The 17,906-nt window shown below is 41.6% G+C and overlaps 1 protein-coding gene across 14 annotated transcripts in view; it reads right to left on the bottom strand.

Moving 5' to 3' along the window:
* Positions 1 to 17,906, bottom strand: part of celf5a (cugbp, Elav-like family member 5a) — a 187,638-nt gene that overhangs the window by 60,165 nt on the left and 109,567 nt on the right. The gene's annotated exons all lie outside the window — the stretch shown is intronic.

Genomic DNA, 17,906 nt, shown 5'->3' with positions numbered 1-17,906 from the left:
AAAGAGTAGTAGCAAACAGCAATAAATCCTGCTACCGATTGGGTGTTATCTGCTATTATCTTTAATGAATAAATGCATGTACAAGTACTGTATCCTTGATGAATCATCTAAATACATACAATAATCCTCCTGCCTCCTAAAAGATGCAGAAGTTCAGAGGAATGTTATTCACATTTTTACAGAAAGAAAATATATCGAAACATTTCCAATATGTCTGACAAACAACATATATTTTATTTTTCTATATTCATGTTAAAAATAAACCTCTGTGGAAGTGTATGTTGAACATTTTAAAAGCTCACCACAGTACTCAAAGATCAAAGATCATTTCAGCGGTTGCAAACCTACCAAATAGCCTCCCACATGTGGGCATCCAGTAAAATGTCAATATCCACTGAGTGACCCTCCCCTGCTGCCTGATCTCACAATCTATTTCTTTTGTTTCAGTTCTTTGAATGTGCCTGTGGGAGACATTCTCTCTCATTGCTTGAAACAGTCTGGTCTGTCCCAGATCAGATTCAGATTCCTTTATCAGTCAGTGCATCGCAGATGTGTTGCCGAACGAAATTACGAACACAGAAAAACACAAAAAAACAATAACTGTATTCTGTTATAAGGTTGGATATCTCTTTGAAAAGAAAACAATGTATATGAAGTAATGAGGTTAAAGCAGAGAGCTTCAAGGCACTGTGAGTTTGCGCAGACTTAAAAAAAACAAAAAAAAACAAAAAAAACCACACATAAACACGCCAATTCTACCCATAAGAAGCAAGCATACCTAAAGAATTATTTTACTCTTCGACTGCAATCAGATTTTGTTGGTGATGGGAACTGACTCGGAACCAAAATAAATAGATAGTAAGCAAAAAGGGCTGGGAACAGCAGTTTGCTGGCAGCGCTCTGAACCAGGTGAGCTGGTGCAGGCAGGGACGACACCAGCCAAAGGATTAATGGTCTCAGGGGAAGCCAAGGTAAGCCTGCTGCTCCTGCTTGACATCTTTGTACTTGTAAGAGCACAGAAATTAGCCAGGCAATGCAGTGAGTAATGGCCAGGGTGCTTCCATCAGTCCCATTTAACAATGCATGCAAAGCCAACAGAGGAAAATGCAGGGAGAGAGAAAGAAGTAAATGCTCTCTCGGGCATGTGTGCAGAGTTGCATTTAGCACTTTATCACATAATATATAGCGCTGTAAATGCAACAGAAATATTACACTTTCCCCCCGCCTAATAGGATACATACATCAAATATCAGACTTATAGAACAGGATTTATTTTCATATATCACTTTTAGTAGAATTCACTCATTTTGTTTCCGTCGAAGACAAAAGAACGTGTGAAAAATGAATAAACAACAACACACTAAACGATTTCCCACAGCACGTTCTGTAGCTTTAATGTAATTTAGTGATTAAGATAAAAAGATTTTTGAAATTAATATTACTCTTTTGAACCGATTTAGCAGCGCATTCGTGTTTGAGGAACTTTATGATGGGATGATGTTTGAACATTACGATACTTTTGGAGTCGTTCAGTGATGTACAATCATCCGCCATAATGACTCACACTGGAAAAAATATCAAAACGCCCACATAGACTTCTAAAACCATTCCTGCAGCACAATCCACTTATCCACTATCCATCTGCTTGTTTGCTCCACTCATCATTTGTCAGTACTTTATCTGACATGAAGTCAAGCCGACCTCAGTCACTGCTGTCTGCAGAGAAAAAGTTGCCCCGGGGCCTTAAATGATGCTCAATAACGGCTCATTTTAAGAAATTTGTATAATCATTGATTCGGCATCTTTATAACAGAGATTTTTTTCATCTTTATACCAATTTCTTCTCCTCGCTACAGTTTTAAATACATTTTGATTATATGTCCTTTTCACAATTTGTGAGTTTTTCAAGCTAAAACACTGCTCATTGGCCTAACTGTTCTCTGTATGCTCTTTAAACAAGTATCTACATACGAACACGCAAAATCTGCAGGAAAGACACAAAATTTTAAGTACTATAAGGTCCACTTGTAGTCTGGGTTCTATTGGCCAATCACCAGTTTTGGGCAAGTTACTTTGAAAAAGTAATTAATTATAGTTACTAGTTACTTCTTCAAAAAGTAACTGAGTTAGTAACTGAGTTAAAAGATTCTAAAAGTAATTAATTACTTGAAAAGTAACTATTGCGGACCCCAGAGGGTCAAACAATAGTTTGACCCTCTGGGGTCCAGGGTATAATTGGCCATTTTTAACTACTTTTGACTTTCCGTCTACATTTCACCTTTAAAAACGATTTACTTTGCCTTGTTTGGTATCATTCTTTTCAGCACAACCTCACGTGTCTGAATTTACAGTTATGTTTTCATTTTGACATATTGTATTAACACAACTGATCTAAAATCAGACAAAAAAACATAAAATTCGAGTAGAAAAAGTTATATTTTTTACTGTAATAACCACAAACATGTTTATTGAATTATATTTCGTAATTTTAAATGCAAATATAAATTGTCACTTTTAAAATCATATGCACAAGTTTTGCAAACAAAGTTATTTGCAGCCATTTACCTTTTACCCCCCCCCCCCCCCCCTTTTTTTTAATAACCATTTCAAACTATTTACAGAATAATCAGGTGTTCTGGATTCAATAAGATGCCACACAAATTATTTGTGCCACTCCAAATATTTCTGCCCACTATAAAGGAGAACATCACAGCCTGATACCTGCAGGTCTGACAGCAGCAGGTGTATCACTCCTGTTTCTACCTGGAGACAGCAGTCGCCTCATTGTTCTGACACACAACACAAAACTATCCACAACACTACACACTAACTACACAAGACAACACATTAACTACACACTCCAAACATGCTAAACGTCACAAATCTCTCACATCTCAAAACTCGTGCGCTCTTTTTCTGCTGTCTTTTTCTTTCTCTCTCTCTCACCCTCACCCCTAAAACTTCCCCCTCTTCCTAAACAACCAAATGTAATGTTGCCATATCGTTTTTGATTGGTCGACATGGTGCATTTTTCCACCAACACGAAAGGGCAGGGTTTTTTTTTATTTACATTTTTTTATTTTTTGTCATAAGCAGAGAGTGCTTGCTGCGCTGTCCTTAGACAGTAAACGTGACGAAACTATTGAGGAAAAAACGCCGCGTATATATCGTTTATCATGACTCTGGTTTTACGTGGCCTATCAGCACAATTTAAAAACTGGTATATATCACCTTGTTGCTTTGTCATCTTGAAGTGGTCATGTGATTGGCTTACCACGACTACTTTATTCTTCCTCAGTCAAACAGCAGCACTCATGCGATTGTTTTGCCCCCTTAGCTCCAGGTGTTGTGCCAAAAAGTGATCATCGGGCAGAAAGTGATTGCCGTCCGCGGGAGCGCGTAGCAGCTTAAAGCTGTAGCGCCCAGATTACTTACAGCTACTTCCATGCAGCTGATATAAGATGCGGTAAGCTGAAGACAGCTTCAACCGTCTATTTGTTGAAAAATAGTAACGCGACCGCACCGCATTTTCTTTTTAGTAACGGTAACGGTGTTGTAACGATAGAAAAAGTAATTACTTAGATTACTCATTACCGAAAAAAGTAACGCCGTTATTTCCATCACTGCCAGTCACAGACGAGGCTTTGGATGCATGCATAGCAACAGAAGAAAACAGGCATTGCATTTGCTTAGGTGCCATATTGAAACTAGGCCCTGTTCTCTGATCTCAAAGCTTTTTTATCATCTAAACTTCATCTGCATGAGTGAAGAGTTTGTTTACACAAATAAATACTTGAAATTTATTTCAGCTATAATACATTTATTAAAATTTGAGTAGGCTGCTTTTCACTTCGTCCATATGTGCAATGTTTGTACTGTGAAAACGGGGACAACATATTATGGTGAGTTCTGACAGCAGTCCAGACCTATGTGGTGCTTAGGCCCCTCCAGATGTTCAGATATTGTATCATACTCACACTCCTCAGAGACTTATGTCCCTGTACACACCAAATGTCAGTGACTCGCAACGTGCTCAGAATTGTGCACACTCATATACACAAGATAACCACAAATCGTGCGCACTACTTACATTTTCTCAAGCACACTCAGCTGGGTATCAATGTATCTATATTTCTACCAATTTTGTTATTTTACACACAACTTTGGTTGCTTTGAAAAGAAATTCTAACCAATCGTATGCACAAAAAAAATCACGAAGACCCACACTGTGATTAGGCTTGGAAGCAGATTTTTGTCACCATTTGTTAAATCTAACCAAGGCATTGGCAACAGAATAAAACTGTCCTTGGTTTCATAGTTGCTTTCACAATGTGGACATTTTTGTAGTCACAAATTTTGAAGAACCATACTAAACAATTGGACCACAATATCTATCTGAACAAACAGATTTTCAGACATTCTTAAGCCTTCCTAGAAAAACATTGTCCTCTTGCACATTTTATTTCCTTCTGTATTTATTACTATAAACCTGCTTCTCACAGAGCACCAGCTAAACTGTTTCCAGTTGCCTCCAAAAGGCTAGTAAATATTTCTGTTGTAATAGAAGTTTTGCCACTACTATGTCTTGCAGCACTTTGACTTTCTCTCGTGCAATATTTTGACTAAATTTCCACTCAGTTCTTTTAATTGTGTCATAGGAGACACATGTGAGTATAATACAAAACAACCAAAACCGGTTTTCCTTATTCTTTTCCATATGGGTTAGTACTTCCACACTCGCCTATCCTACTTTTTGTGTGAGGAAATCAAGAATGCATAATCCTCCATGGACAAGAATGGATGAATGAAGAGATGGAGAAATGAAGGGATGAGGTTTGGTCTCCCAGCTGTATAAAGGCTTAGGTTTACCCCAGCACGCTGGTTCCTACTAATGACCAGAGGCCCTGAATTCCTCTGGCTCCCCTGGGAAAACAGCTGCTGCCATCCCCAGCTTCTCCACAGGCTTTGAAGGAAACATGGCAGTAGTTGAGCGGGCTACACTCCTGCCAAGCAGAGCAGCAACTCAGGGATGGGGACAGACAGGCTTGTTGTGCCAGCAGGGTGGCTAAGCCTGCTGAAACCCTATCCAGCCAATTACTCCCTCCGAATGCCAAGCTAGCTCTCTAATGGAGAAACCGGGGACCACACGCTGTTTGGCCCCCTCGCAGGTTTGCAGGTTTTACAGGTAGGTGTTACCTAAGAGGCAGTAGCACTCCCTCTTTGGGTCATTTTTTTCCTGCCCTTTCTGACAGGTAAAACTGAACAGAAAATAAGTTTAGTATGAGTCTCTCCAAACCACTTTGTTTAAAATGACAAATTCTTTTTAGATCTCTTGTTTCAGTTTGCCATCCACTCACACATGGCCCCTGGTTGAGCTTACCCTTTAGACCATTTGCAGAGAAAAAGAAACTGCTTTACAGAAAAGTAGTGAAAATGGCCAGGCCAGAGGGGGTGGACGCCTATGGTTAGACCACCTAATCATTCTGTCCACGTTCCTACTGTTCAGATAAGCAGCACAGTGCCTCCAGTGAGCCTTTCCTCCATTGAAGGCATACATATACTTTAACACAGCTAATTTGTGCAAGTCTTGCAGCACTTGCACACCATTTAGAGATACACTTCAGATTTCACTAGAGAGCCAGTGGACCGTATGGCGGGATGGGGGTCAGAATAAATAGAGCTGCTACAACACGGGATGAATAAATTCCAAATAAGTATTGTTTCTCCAACCATTGTTCTCTGTCAAAGCTGTTGAAGTAGCAATCAATGCTACTGTTATTGTAAATGTCTTCTAGCAGCTGTCGGTAGACTTTAAATTGGGAATTGTTTAGCTGGAGTTACTTTTAATTAGGTTTGGATTGTTTAATCACAAAGAAATACCTGTGCTTTTCTGTAAAATTGTTAAAAACAACCAATCACGCTGAAGAGATATATGGAATTACACTGGCGAGAAATTAATTTTATTACACGTGGCAGCTTCTAGACTGTTCCTTTTCCCTCTGTGTTTATAAAACAATTTGGGAGAGTCCGCTGTAACAACTTTCCTAACAATGTGTTATCAGACTGAGAAAAACAAGAGAGAATCAATAGGACCTGTGGTCATGTATAATTTGCAGGACAAGCACTTGACTGCCAACAAATAAAGATTTTTTCCCCCCCTCTTTTCTGCACGTTGCATTCAAGGATATTTGTAATAGGTGGCTATTTTCACCGAGATCCTGCCTGCAAGTCAGCTGAAATGACGGAATTCCAGTGAGCATCGCTGTCCTCGTGTAACCAGGAGGCCTGAACGTGTTCTTCACTCCTGTGTTTATATCCATGCACAAGCTCAGCTGAGACACACTGACAAGCTGCACTTTGCACAGCTCCTAGCCAAACCACACTGGCAAAAAAAAGAAATCTTTTTAATTGCATGGAGAGTAGTGTGCAATTCCCAGCAATTTTTGTGCCGTGGAAAATCTTTGTCTAACCACAGCATGATGTTGTTTGTGTTTGCGAGTGTGCGTGCGTGCATGTGTGTCAGGTTGGTTGGCAGGCTGTAAGGCTGCCTTGGCTAGTCAGAGAGCTCTTCTGCCTGAACCAGCTGGGCCCTCCTGTCTCCCTCCAAAGCAGTCAGTGCAGACCACATGGTCTCACCCCACTCTGAAAGGTGCCACTGAGCCTCACACAGCTAGACACACACACACAAACAGGATGACACATAGAGTGCAAGCCCTAAGGCCGACATATTCCAAGGAATACCTTCTGCTGTCTACACACTGCAACCTGACCTGTTCAGCTGAGCCATCCATTCACAATTATTTGGATAAAACAAGCCAGACAAACACATGTATGAGAGCACCAACAGAACCAACACGAACCAACATGAACAGAGTACAAGCCTGAATATTTCTGGTAACTTTACAATTTTTTGATACGCAATTGGATATAAACAAATTTCTGAGTATTTGCTATTTACTGAATCAATTCTACATCTTCACATTTTATTTTTACGTTTGATTTTAGGTTATATGAAGATATTTCAGTAGCTTAATTTTTTGCCTTCTTTAGCTGTCCTTAAAAAGTCAGTCCATATACATAAATTCAGAACAAACAGGGATGAATCACTGGTATTTATCTGTGATTCTTTATTGTTGAGTCTTCATACATCTTTCACTGCGCGACTACAAATGTCCTCCGGTGATTTTTATGTATAGAAAAACACCCTATTTATACTTTGCTTTGTCAACTGTGTTATTCTACAACAAGGCTGAGCTTTTGAACTGACCCTTGTTTGATGGAGAAGCTATTTGCTCATCAGAGGTTAATTTTATCAGTCTCTCTGGATGAGGTCACTAAGGTGGATAAAGATAAAGAGACACGTTGTCTAGAGAAAAAAAAGCATGAAGAGGAGAAGAACAGCAAAAGCTAGATGCCGGGAGGTCCGTGTCACATGGTCGGCCCGGGACCTCGCGGTGGAGGAAGTGCACTTCCCCTGAGCCTTTTTTACCCTTTAGCTGCAGTCAGGCTGAGTGGACAGAGGTAGGTGGAGGGAGTGTAAGGAGAAGAGGGAACGGCAGAAAAAGCAAGACGAGTGAGCCGAAGAGAGAAATGTTGCATTGAATCCTAATGTCAGATCAGAGCTGAGCTGAACGTTGAGGAGATCTCTCCTGCCAGCAGCGTAAGAATAGGCATCTGTATCAAGGGTAAAAAATATTGTGATCTCTGATTATTCCCTGTTTCACCTTTCATTAATATCATCCAGATAGAAGGCAGAGCAGCTTGACATCCACACAGAAGCGGGGAAACATATTTTGCAGGCATGCTAGCGAGATAGCAGAGGATTCTGACAGAAGCCTTTGTTTTCTGTGTCTCTGCCGCTGTACATTACTTCTCTGCAGTTGTAGGTCACATTCGTTTCATACTGAGCTTTCTGTTGACTGCTTTCAGCTTTTCATGTTCTGTTTGTGGGCTCGTGTGATAAGAATGGAAAAGGGCAATTTGCACGGCGGTGAAGAGAGCTCAACCCACCGCCACTTAAGGCAACATGAGAAAAAAAAAAAAAAGCATATTAAGGAAACATCTTCATCAGTTTGAAAACATGTGCTGCAAATGTGCACGAGTCAAGCAACAAAGACGCACAGCCAAAAACAGAAATGCGTAGACCCAACACATGTGACACGTAGCACGCTTCACAAACTTAAAAAGCCACAAAGGATTGAACAACAAGCATTTCCCAGCTGGGTTTCGCACTTTTTCTGTCGTGTGCAAGCATGTCTGTTGCTGTATTTGCCTATTAACAGGAGAGTTTGCATGCAATTTCCTCACAGTAAATATAACCATGTATGAATATATGAATGAATCGTATTAAAATACTGCAAAAGTGGCCACTTTAACGAGTAAATCATGCTACGAACAATATATGTTTTATTAGGTATAAACACTATGGCAAATATTGTTTTTTTGATTTTTATTTAAAGGCAGGCTCACTTTGTTTATATTTTAATTAGATGGCACAAATAAAATCCTGTTTACACTGTCATGCAGGGATCCCATTTCTCCATATAAATAATTCAGATTGTACACGCTGGCAGGCCAAGAATAGATTCCTAAAATAACACAAGGCAGGAGGGATGGAGGAAGGTGGGTTGTAGAAAGGAGTAAGGCCGAAGGGGCTGACAGTCAGTGAGACTGGGACTTTGGCATCCCTGAGCACCTCAACCTCCACTCCTTCTTGACCTGAGAAAGGAGGCAGCTGTTGATATAATTACTGTATTAGCCATAACTACACCCACCATGGAACCAAAAGATGCCATCTTCCTGTCTCATACCTGGATTTAACATGTTCACCATGCCATCCCCTGCTCCCCTCGCTGTCAGGCTGGTCTTGCTAAACAGAGCTGTCATATATTAAGAGACCCTTTCAGATTAGGATGCCAAATAGCCTTGCAAAACATCTCTCGCTCCAACAGTCAAAGTAGTGCTTCAAGGTTTCACTTTAACATTCAGGAATCAATCCATGTTTCCAATCCAGCATATTAGGCTGATGTGTGCCAGCAGTCCATGCAGGCAGCTGTCCAGAGCCGTACCTTTCCCTAAAGCACATTGTGCCTGCACTGCTTCCCGATTCCCTGATAACATTAATGCCAGACAGATGTCGCTGAACTAGTCCAGACATTTTCTTAATATCAGAGTTGGAGGCTGGCCTCCTTTCTTAGCCCCTGCTGAATTTCCTGAAAATCTCCCATGGCTTTTAAGAGCACTACAGTATTGACCCACAATATCTTCCACATCAACAACAGTCGAGCCATTCCTCTCCCTAATGGTAAGAAAATCAATAGGTGACGAATGGATTTATTTGTATTTCAAGCAAGTTTTTGTCATATTTTTGTTTTGTTTTTCTGACAAGTTTATTGCTGCAGGGGATGCGGAGCACAGGAGGATAGAGTTTGCAATATAGTCATGAACAAAAAAGGAGAAGGAAACAGATCTGTGGACCTCTATCAGCTGTTGTCATTCGACAACCGGTAACATCATTTCCAGATGGGATCTCTTCCTTATCACAACACTGCTTTGCTTCTGTCATTAGCCCAACTCAGAAGCTAATCTAGAATGAAAAGACAGTTTGACCGTCAGATCTCGCCCAATAACCCTCTCCACCATCAAAGCGTTCTTTGAAGTTCACATTCCCTAAAATTGGTGTCAGGTCAGAGCTTTAGCAGCCAAAGGTAGAGCAGTCATATGAAAGCTTGTTCCTCTCTCTGCTCACAGCGTTCACTAGTGCAGCCTTTAGAAAGGGACGTTCTTCACGTTTATTGCAAAAAGGCAATCAGGATGGCCTGGATTTGGATTTGGCCACAGGATGAACCAAAGTCTCTGGGGCTATGTTCAAGAACTTTTTTATATGGAGTTCCATTCGCCAGTCATCCCTGACAATGCCAGTTCGCCTGATAGACTCATCATTGAGCTGGGGCCAGGGGAGAAGTCAAAAGAGTGTGGAAGAAGAAGGCTAAAGGGAAGAAAAGGAAAACAAAGCACACTTTGGGGGATAGTATAAACCTTGTACAAATATCAGTGCAAGATCTAAGGGATCAAGTGAGAGAAGAGAAATATAGTAAGGGTTTTGTTTTTTGTGTGTTTTTATCTCATTTATTTATTTATTTTGAAGAAATAAAGGAGAAAAAAACAAATCTTACATGATGAGCTGCCACGGTCAGGCCATGGCAGTTTGAGCATAACCACGTGTACACTTAAGGCAGCGGTGTCGAATACACACATGAATACTTATGAATAATGTTAAAACACCTTCTTCCTCGGCGTATCAAACCAAAGGTTACCCCAATCATCTTTTCAGCTGCAGCAGTTTTACAGCCCCAGAATCACTGCTTCTCTCTCCATTAGCTCTGCACTTGTTTGACTGGCACATGGGTGGGAAGAGGGTGAATAGAGAGTGGGCGGGTGGGTAATCACACGACTGTGTGTCACAGTGCGTGCATGCTCACTATTTGTCGTTTCAGCAGGTGAAACGGGAAAGGCAGGTGAGATGTGGCTGGGCCTAATTTAAAAGCCTCTTTACGGTGCCCACTGAACCAATGTTGGCATTCACTAATGGTGCATCACAAGCATGTTATCCAATGCTATTCCTCCTTGTCCTTATGTCCTGTGTCCTTGTCTGATGTCGCTGCTTTAATAGCTCCCAGAGCTGAAGTCACAGACAATATAGGCATAACAAAACAGTAATGAATTTTATGCTAATTTAATATTCCACTAAAAACTGTATTTTTTGACCTAATCGCGCTTTAATCCACTGCGCCCGTATCCGTGCCTGAATCATTTGGTTGGAGCAAGTGTCCTTTCCAGTCTAGTGGTACCATGGCGCAGTGATTTAAGTGAAGTGACTGACAGTGAGAGAGACAGAGGGTGCTACGAGAGGCTAATGGAGTTAAAATACTGAGATGAAGAGATAGAGGGAACGAGCGACTGGAGGGACAGACGTGGAAAGCTAGCGGAGTTACAGGTATTGTAACGAAGATCTAATTTGGTTTTCTCAGTAACTTTGTTTCATGTTTTGCTAACTTTATGAACCTGTGTCTGGTTTATACTTTGCAGAGTCTAAACATCCTCCAAAATCTAATCTTGTTTTCACACATCAAGCATAATGTGTAAAACTTTGATTTTAGATTTAAAAACAAATATTAAAATACACGAGCTGACATTTTTATTCATCTGGAAGTGGCATATTGTTACATTCAATTTCCCCACGCAAAAGTGCTCGTCTAACGCTCTCAGAGTGAAATTGTACTGATGTACAATTAGAGTGACAGGACTGCATATATTTTGACTTCTCTTTAATACTGACTGAAAAGGCATTTTATTTGTGTTCATATCCTGAGGTAGAAGATGCTCTTGTTTTCTTGTTTCCTGTCTCTTTCTTTGTCATCACTTTTTTTCTTTTTTTGCCTTGGCATTTTTCTCTTATGCGCTCCCATTTTCTTTGTCACTCCTATTTTTTTTTGAACAGGTTACTGTCAATGTATAATAACCTAAAATAAAAAATAAATATGTCCTACATACAAAGCACATTTGAAAATAATGCAAATGTGTAAACACTTCATGAATGTAAACAGGTTAATTTAGACGCTTAAGAAATGTAATGTAAAATATGATTTGTGTCCAACTATTTATTTGTACACTTGCGGTTTGTGTGGATTTAAATGGGCCAATTTCGGTTGCTCATACACAATTGTTGTTTCCCTTCTGTCGGTTTTTCTTTACCGCAAAGCTCCTAATAGGCTTTTTCCTCTCTCGGTGAACAAACAGGACATTTTCTTTCCACATGGAGTGCATGGGAGCAAAGGTCTCACAAAATTAGGGCACCGAATTCAGGGCTGGGAAGAGGCCAGCCTGCAAAGAAAGGAGAGCAAATCTTACTCCACTGTCGGGGAGAAAAATATCAAAACATCTAAGAGCGCTACCCCAAAAATCTGCTGCTAAAAGCAATCGCTCGTCCGCTGTTGGGTTGTGTACCGACTTGTTTACTTCAGTCCACATCGTAACTAACTCAATTTAACTCAAAACAAACCGGACAGCAAAACCTGCATCCGTGATGTATTAGTGTTACGTGCGCAAATGTGAACAAATTTCCCTGCATGCATTCGTCTCCGGTCTGCTTTAATCTCCTCCCATCTGCTAGTGGACCTCCTCTCCCTGTTCGGAGGCCTGCCGCGCCCCCGCCTGATCTGCCAAGTCTGACCTCACTGTGTATATGTGTACGTGTAGGTGACTGTGTGAGCGAGAGTGTGTGTGGGTTACTTGATGAGCCCGATTCCTTATGAAGTGGTGTCATTAAAGCCGAGAGAAGAAGCAAACGGGTGATTGCAGTGATTTGGCAAAGGTTGCAAAGACTCTGCCGTCCAATCAGAGCCTTTGCCTGGCCTCCTCCAGCTCCACTGCAATCACAGAGCAGCAAGTCCGCGGAGAGCAGGCACACACTTATGCTCACACAAATCGACACATCAGTTTATCAGCCGCAGGTACGGGCTTGGCATTGCTATTATCACTATACAACCAGAAGATCTCACGTCAGGTGTTCATAGAGATCTCCTAATAGGGAATATGTTTGGTCATACCTATTAAAAATGTAATGTAATGATAAACAGGTTAATGCAGAATGTTCTTAGGTGAAAGGAAGTGAGATGATGAGGTCTAAATGAGGCAAACCCTAAAAAAGTCAGTTTTCTTATTTGAGTTTGTGTCACTGAAAGTGTTTGCCTTGCAAGCCTTGTTAAGCTAGTGTGTAAGCATGCATGAGCTTCCACAAAGACTTAATTTATCAAAGTCCACATTTAGAGTATATTGCAATGAGAACGAATCAAATTTGCGCATAAGTCTTGCAAGAAATCGTGCAAAATGATGTTGTGTCCAGATGAAATTTTTCGGAATAATTTAAAGTTAAGTATTGCTAAAGATAATCATTTTTTTCTTTTTTAGTGACAGTGACACAAATGATTATGGTATGTATTATACTTTAAATAAATATTGACCCTGAACTGTTGTATATTATCTAGAGTTCCAGTGTTTTCAAAGGGCACTGAGGGAAAAGAACACAGAAGAAGGAGGGGCGTCAAAGAGAGAGAAAAAAGGGAGAATGAAATACAAAGTGTAGAGAATTGAGTACTAAATTGACCTGGGGTCTGTCTGTCCCCAAAGAGGTGGAGTTGCTGTAATGAGAATGGCATACCAGATGCATACGAGGGCCGTCTCTTCCCTCTCCTCATCCCTCTCTCAAAGAAGACAAGTTTGTTTCTCAAGGTGATTGTTGCAGTGATAAGGGAGAGGGTGTTATTAAGGGTGACAGCGAAGGGGCTGAGAGGCAGTGGCTGACTGGATAACCTTGTCCCCATCCCCGCCTCGCTTCCTTCTTCATGAGCATCTCCACCACCGGCCTGCCTGCTCGTCTGAACGCAATCTGCTGGCTGGAATTACCTCCCGGCCCCAGGAAAACTAAACATGATTTCTGACCTTTCCTTTCTGTGTTCAACAGTAACCTTTGCTGATCCGCCCACGCTACAAGACCAATGCAACGAGCAAAGGACGAAAAGGAGGGGATTTTTTTATTTATTTATTTTTTTTAAGGAGCGCAAGGATGAATGTGTGTTTAGCTGAATTTATGTATGCATGAATATTTATGGGCAAGTACAAAGTGTAGACGAAATACCTGAAGCATGAAACACTTGTACAATCAAAAAAACACTGCAGTAAAAACTACTAAGGTGTTTCAGTGTTCACGTTCTCTTTTTTTAAAGTTTGCGATGTGTTATACTGCAAAAGTCTTCCTGGTATTTTGTCCACTGTCTGTAAGCTGATGCTGCTTCTGCGTATGCTGACCGAGTATCACAGAAGCTGCCACTATAGTGTGTTTGCCTCGGAAAAAAAAAAGAGCACAAGCTAGTGTGTTTGCAGAAATACTGTATCTTTCAACTGGCTAAATTCATTACATCATCACTCTGAGCTCTTGTTGTTCTTTGCCTTGTCAGCAAGTTTTGCATTGGTATTATCATTAGTAGTTTGTAAGATAAGGCTAATTGATCTCCACCTACCCAGTGTATTAGTGAATTGTTGTGCTACTCCTTCCACTGACTCTGCATAACTCCTACAGCCTCAGCACAATCTGACCCACAGGAGCAAAGCACATCCCTATAGAAATTATTTCATCATCTCTCTCTCTCTCTGTTGCTCTCCTGCCTTCTCTCTCCTTGTCTGTCATTCGTAAACCCAATTCACCCCACCCCTCCCCTTCAAAACAGCCCAGTTCGTGCTGATGTGAGGGTAAATGTAAGAGCTTACGGGCAGAGTGACCTGAGCATCCCAGGCAGACTCGGTGGAGTTAGCTGACTGAACTCTTGGTGAGCAAAGGCCTGTGTATCAGTATTGTTTGTGTAAGAGCACCAGAGGGGATTTGGACAAGGAGTTTGAGCTCTGAATGTGTGACCCAGAGCTGGCTTTACTATTGGATTAGCTCACCCTGATCCCCACAACCTCTGAACATACTCCCTAGTATTTCAAGATCTCTCCATTTATGCCCAGCCAAGCACATTGTGACCAGTAATCTATAGTTTTCGTCTCTCCAAAGGGAGAAGATATACTGTTCAGCTTTTTTGCTTTGCCCCTATCGTTCCTCCCTCCATCTCACTGGTTTAGCCATACTTTTCTCTATTTTGCACTCGGTCTGTGTGCGTGCGTATGTGTTTGTGTGTCTCTCCCACTTTCTATATCTCAGAACAAATTCCTATTGTCCACCTCTCTATTTTTGCTGTTTCTTTTTTTTTTTTTTCCAACCGATTGCTCTTGCTCTAACTACCTCTTTCTCCTTCATTCCTCCTCGCTTTTCTAAAGGGGATCAGTAGAGCTTAGAGGCCTTCCTGTTGGTTCATTACTAAGCTCCTCTGACACAGAGAACTTGTCTCTCAAGTAAAAAGGGAGAAGAAGAAGAGCACAGACCACTGTGTTGTCTTTTATACCACATAAAAAAAACCTGAGCACAGAACAGCAACGTTGCATGTACCCTGCAGTCTCAATCTAGATTTCTAATCTTTCTCCGCACTCCCTTATCTTCACTTTCCATTTTACTTATTTCCTCTTGTTCTGGTTCTATCCTCCTCTCTCTTCTTGTTCCGTCACATCTCAGTGACCTGCAGCAAACCTTTTCATTGTCCTTCAGTTTGAGTAAACATAAAAACGAAATGCAATGCTGCTGCTGGGCCCACAATATAAAACACAGCTCATGAAAGGAAAACAGACCCGTGCCACTCAGCATATGTGCGCACCGTATGAGTCTACGTGTAAATATGTAACCTATAGTGGGCATGTCTCTTTGTGTGCGTATGTGTTCCTATTATCATCCAAATCCGACTTCCCACTGAGTGCGTGCTCGCGTGAGAGAGAAAGTGTGTATGTGCGTTAGAGCTGCATGGGTATGTATGAATTCGCCTGTTTGTCCTCTCTGTGTGGGTGTGCGTGTGGGCGGCAGGCCTGCCTTGAAAATGCCAGAGCCTGTTTCTAATCCAGGCCTCCTCAGTGGGCTGTAGCTCTAGCTGTGCCAGGCAGGCCTGCTGCAACACCAACAGAGCCCCAGCTGACAGCTCGCCTGCTCCTCTTTCTGCTTTCTGGACAATATTTGAGCTTAAAACTTTAACAGTAGGTTAAGCTGGAAAATACAAAGAGCCACAGAGGAATACAAAATGCAGCACTTGCACAGAAATATCATTTAGCCCGTGAGCAGAATGGATCTTTAAAAAAAGCCTGATACAAAAGACAAAATCAAATGAAATGACAGTCTACAAAGGAAGGAAACACTAAGGGGCAGGCGGTAATGATGGAACGCTAAAAGACGAGCTGCTGGTAAAAGGTTTAGGATGAAATCAAAGTGGTTAAAGCTGATTTATCTTGCCTAAGAACGCCAAACTCTCTAAGGAGGGACTGAACAGCCTTTCAAAAATGAAATATCAGCAGCAGACAGTGCCAGTCATCAGTGCCATGTGTGATGGAAAATCAATCTATTTCATATCAGAGACCTGCGAGGAGAAAATGAGAGAGACAGGTCCCTGCTGCCTCCTTGCTGTGCCTCTTTAAACGTCTCCCCAACAGAAACATCCCAGAACGATCTGCGTCATCGGTGACGGAGACGTTCACAGCGCTGGTGGCTCAATGTGTAACGGCTGCTGTTCTGCTAGATTAGGTAGGTGATTGGCCATTAATATTCATTTCACAGTGTGTCTTTGTTAGGCGGCAGCAGGGGCTGACAGTGTTTGGATGGATTTACTCTACCATATATATTTCCTTTAGTTCTATAGTGCAGTGCAGTTTCCTGATATGGATTCTGTCAAGCTACCTATTGGCCGAGTCTTCTCCAATTCTCATAAATTTGCTGTAAATATCAAACAAAAGTGAACGCTCCATAAAAAGGTAAAAAAGGCAATGCTCAGTTTTGCTCAGGTATCCAAGAGTCATCAAATATTGAGTGGAATTAGGAGAATATGTTCTACCTTATTCCTGTGTGAGGTCATTTCAGTTTTTACTGCAATAATAATCAGGGATAGTGCGCTGTGCTCGCCTGGGCCTGTCTGGGCTTAATAACAGCAGAGAGTTGCTCCCACTGAAGCGGAGGTCCAGCAGGCATAAAACCACAGTAACAGGTCTTTCCCTCATGGATGGAAACCTAGTGCAGGTGATCTGAACTGTCCTCCTCATAATGAGATTAAGGGACTAATTAGGATGACTGTGTGTTTTAGTGTGACTGTGTGCACTGAGGAATATATGCCCCCTATCGGACTAGCAGCGTGGCCCCTGAGAGAGCAGGCCACGCTGAGTCTGTCCCTCGTGTCCCTCCCTCCACTGCACTAAGAGCCTAATTAATATTTTTGCATCCGCTCTGCAGTACACTGGGTTGATTTATACTCTAGAAGTTACTGATCTGGACGGTGAAGGCAGGCAGATAAGCACAAAAAACAAATAATAATAATATTGAAGGTAGTTAAATTTAGCAATGATTACTGAGAAAATCAGAATTACAGCGAATAAGATGCTAAAGCTTGTGAAAGTAGGGCACAACACAGGCTATTAGCTAACATAAATGATCTTTGCCAATAATTACAAAGGAAAGAATTCAGGACAGCAGACTAGAAGAAGAAGAGCAGATTTTAAAATGACAGTCAGATCGTTCCCCTCCCCACAAACTACGTCTCCCTGCTTTCACTTCTGTCTTAACCTGTTAAAGTCACGCTTGTGTTTGATTGCCCCTGTGGTGGCACTCTGACCTGTTCATTTAAGATGATGTGCGACTCTCAGGTCTGTTCCAGCACTCATTTGTTCCTCAGCGGGGTCCCCACGGCCAGCCACTAAGAAGACCCCATACTGACCAAAGTGCCCTGGGAGCTCTAAACCCAGCTACTCACAACCAAGTAAAGAGACAGCTGAGTGTCATTGTTAATGTGGACACACAGCACCACAATGGCAAAATCAATGGAGCTATAGGGGACATCAATCTTGACAGCACAAGACCCTTGTGCTTGTCTCACCACTCCTGTAAATGTTTTAGAGAAAGAGGGAGGATGGCATAGAAAGAAAGAAAGAATGAAAGAAAGACAGAAAGAAAGAACGAACGAATGAAAGCATGGGGGACTGACAGTGATCTTTATTGGCCTTTCCTCCATTCATCTCAAGGGGTTATGCTGTCCTTTGAAGATTGTGCATGTGACAGGCAGCCAAGTGGCCAGCAATCCTAATTCACCCAAAACAGGCAGGGGTTGTTAGGTAAAGCCTCAGAAGTGCTGCACAGCAGCTGCACACATTTGGCATCGTTTTTGCATTTTCTCTGCCTCTGTTTTAACCATCCAAACCTCTCTCTTTGCACCAGGATGACAAATACT

The sequence above is a fragment of the Astatotilapia calliptera genome, chromosome 23, assembly GCF_964374335.1.
Source record: "Astatotilapia calliptera chromosome 23, fAstCal68.1, whole genome shotgun sequence".
NCBI classification, from domain to species: Eukaryota; Metazoa; Chordata; class Actinopteri; order Cichliformes; family Cichlidae; genus Astatotilapia; species Astatotilapia calliptera.
This window is presented reverse-complemented; position numbering and strand designations above follow the sequence as displayed.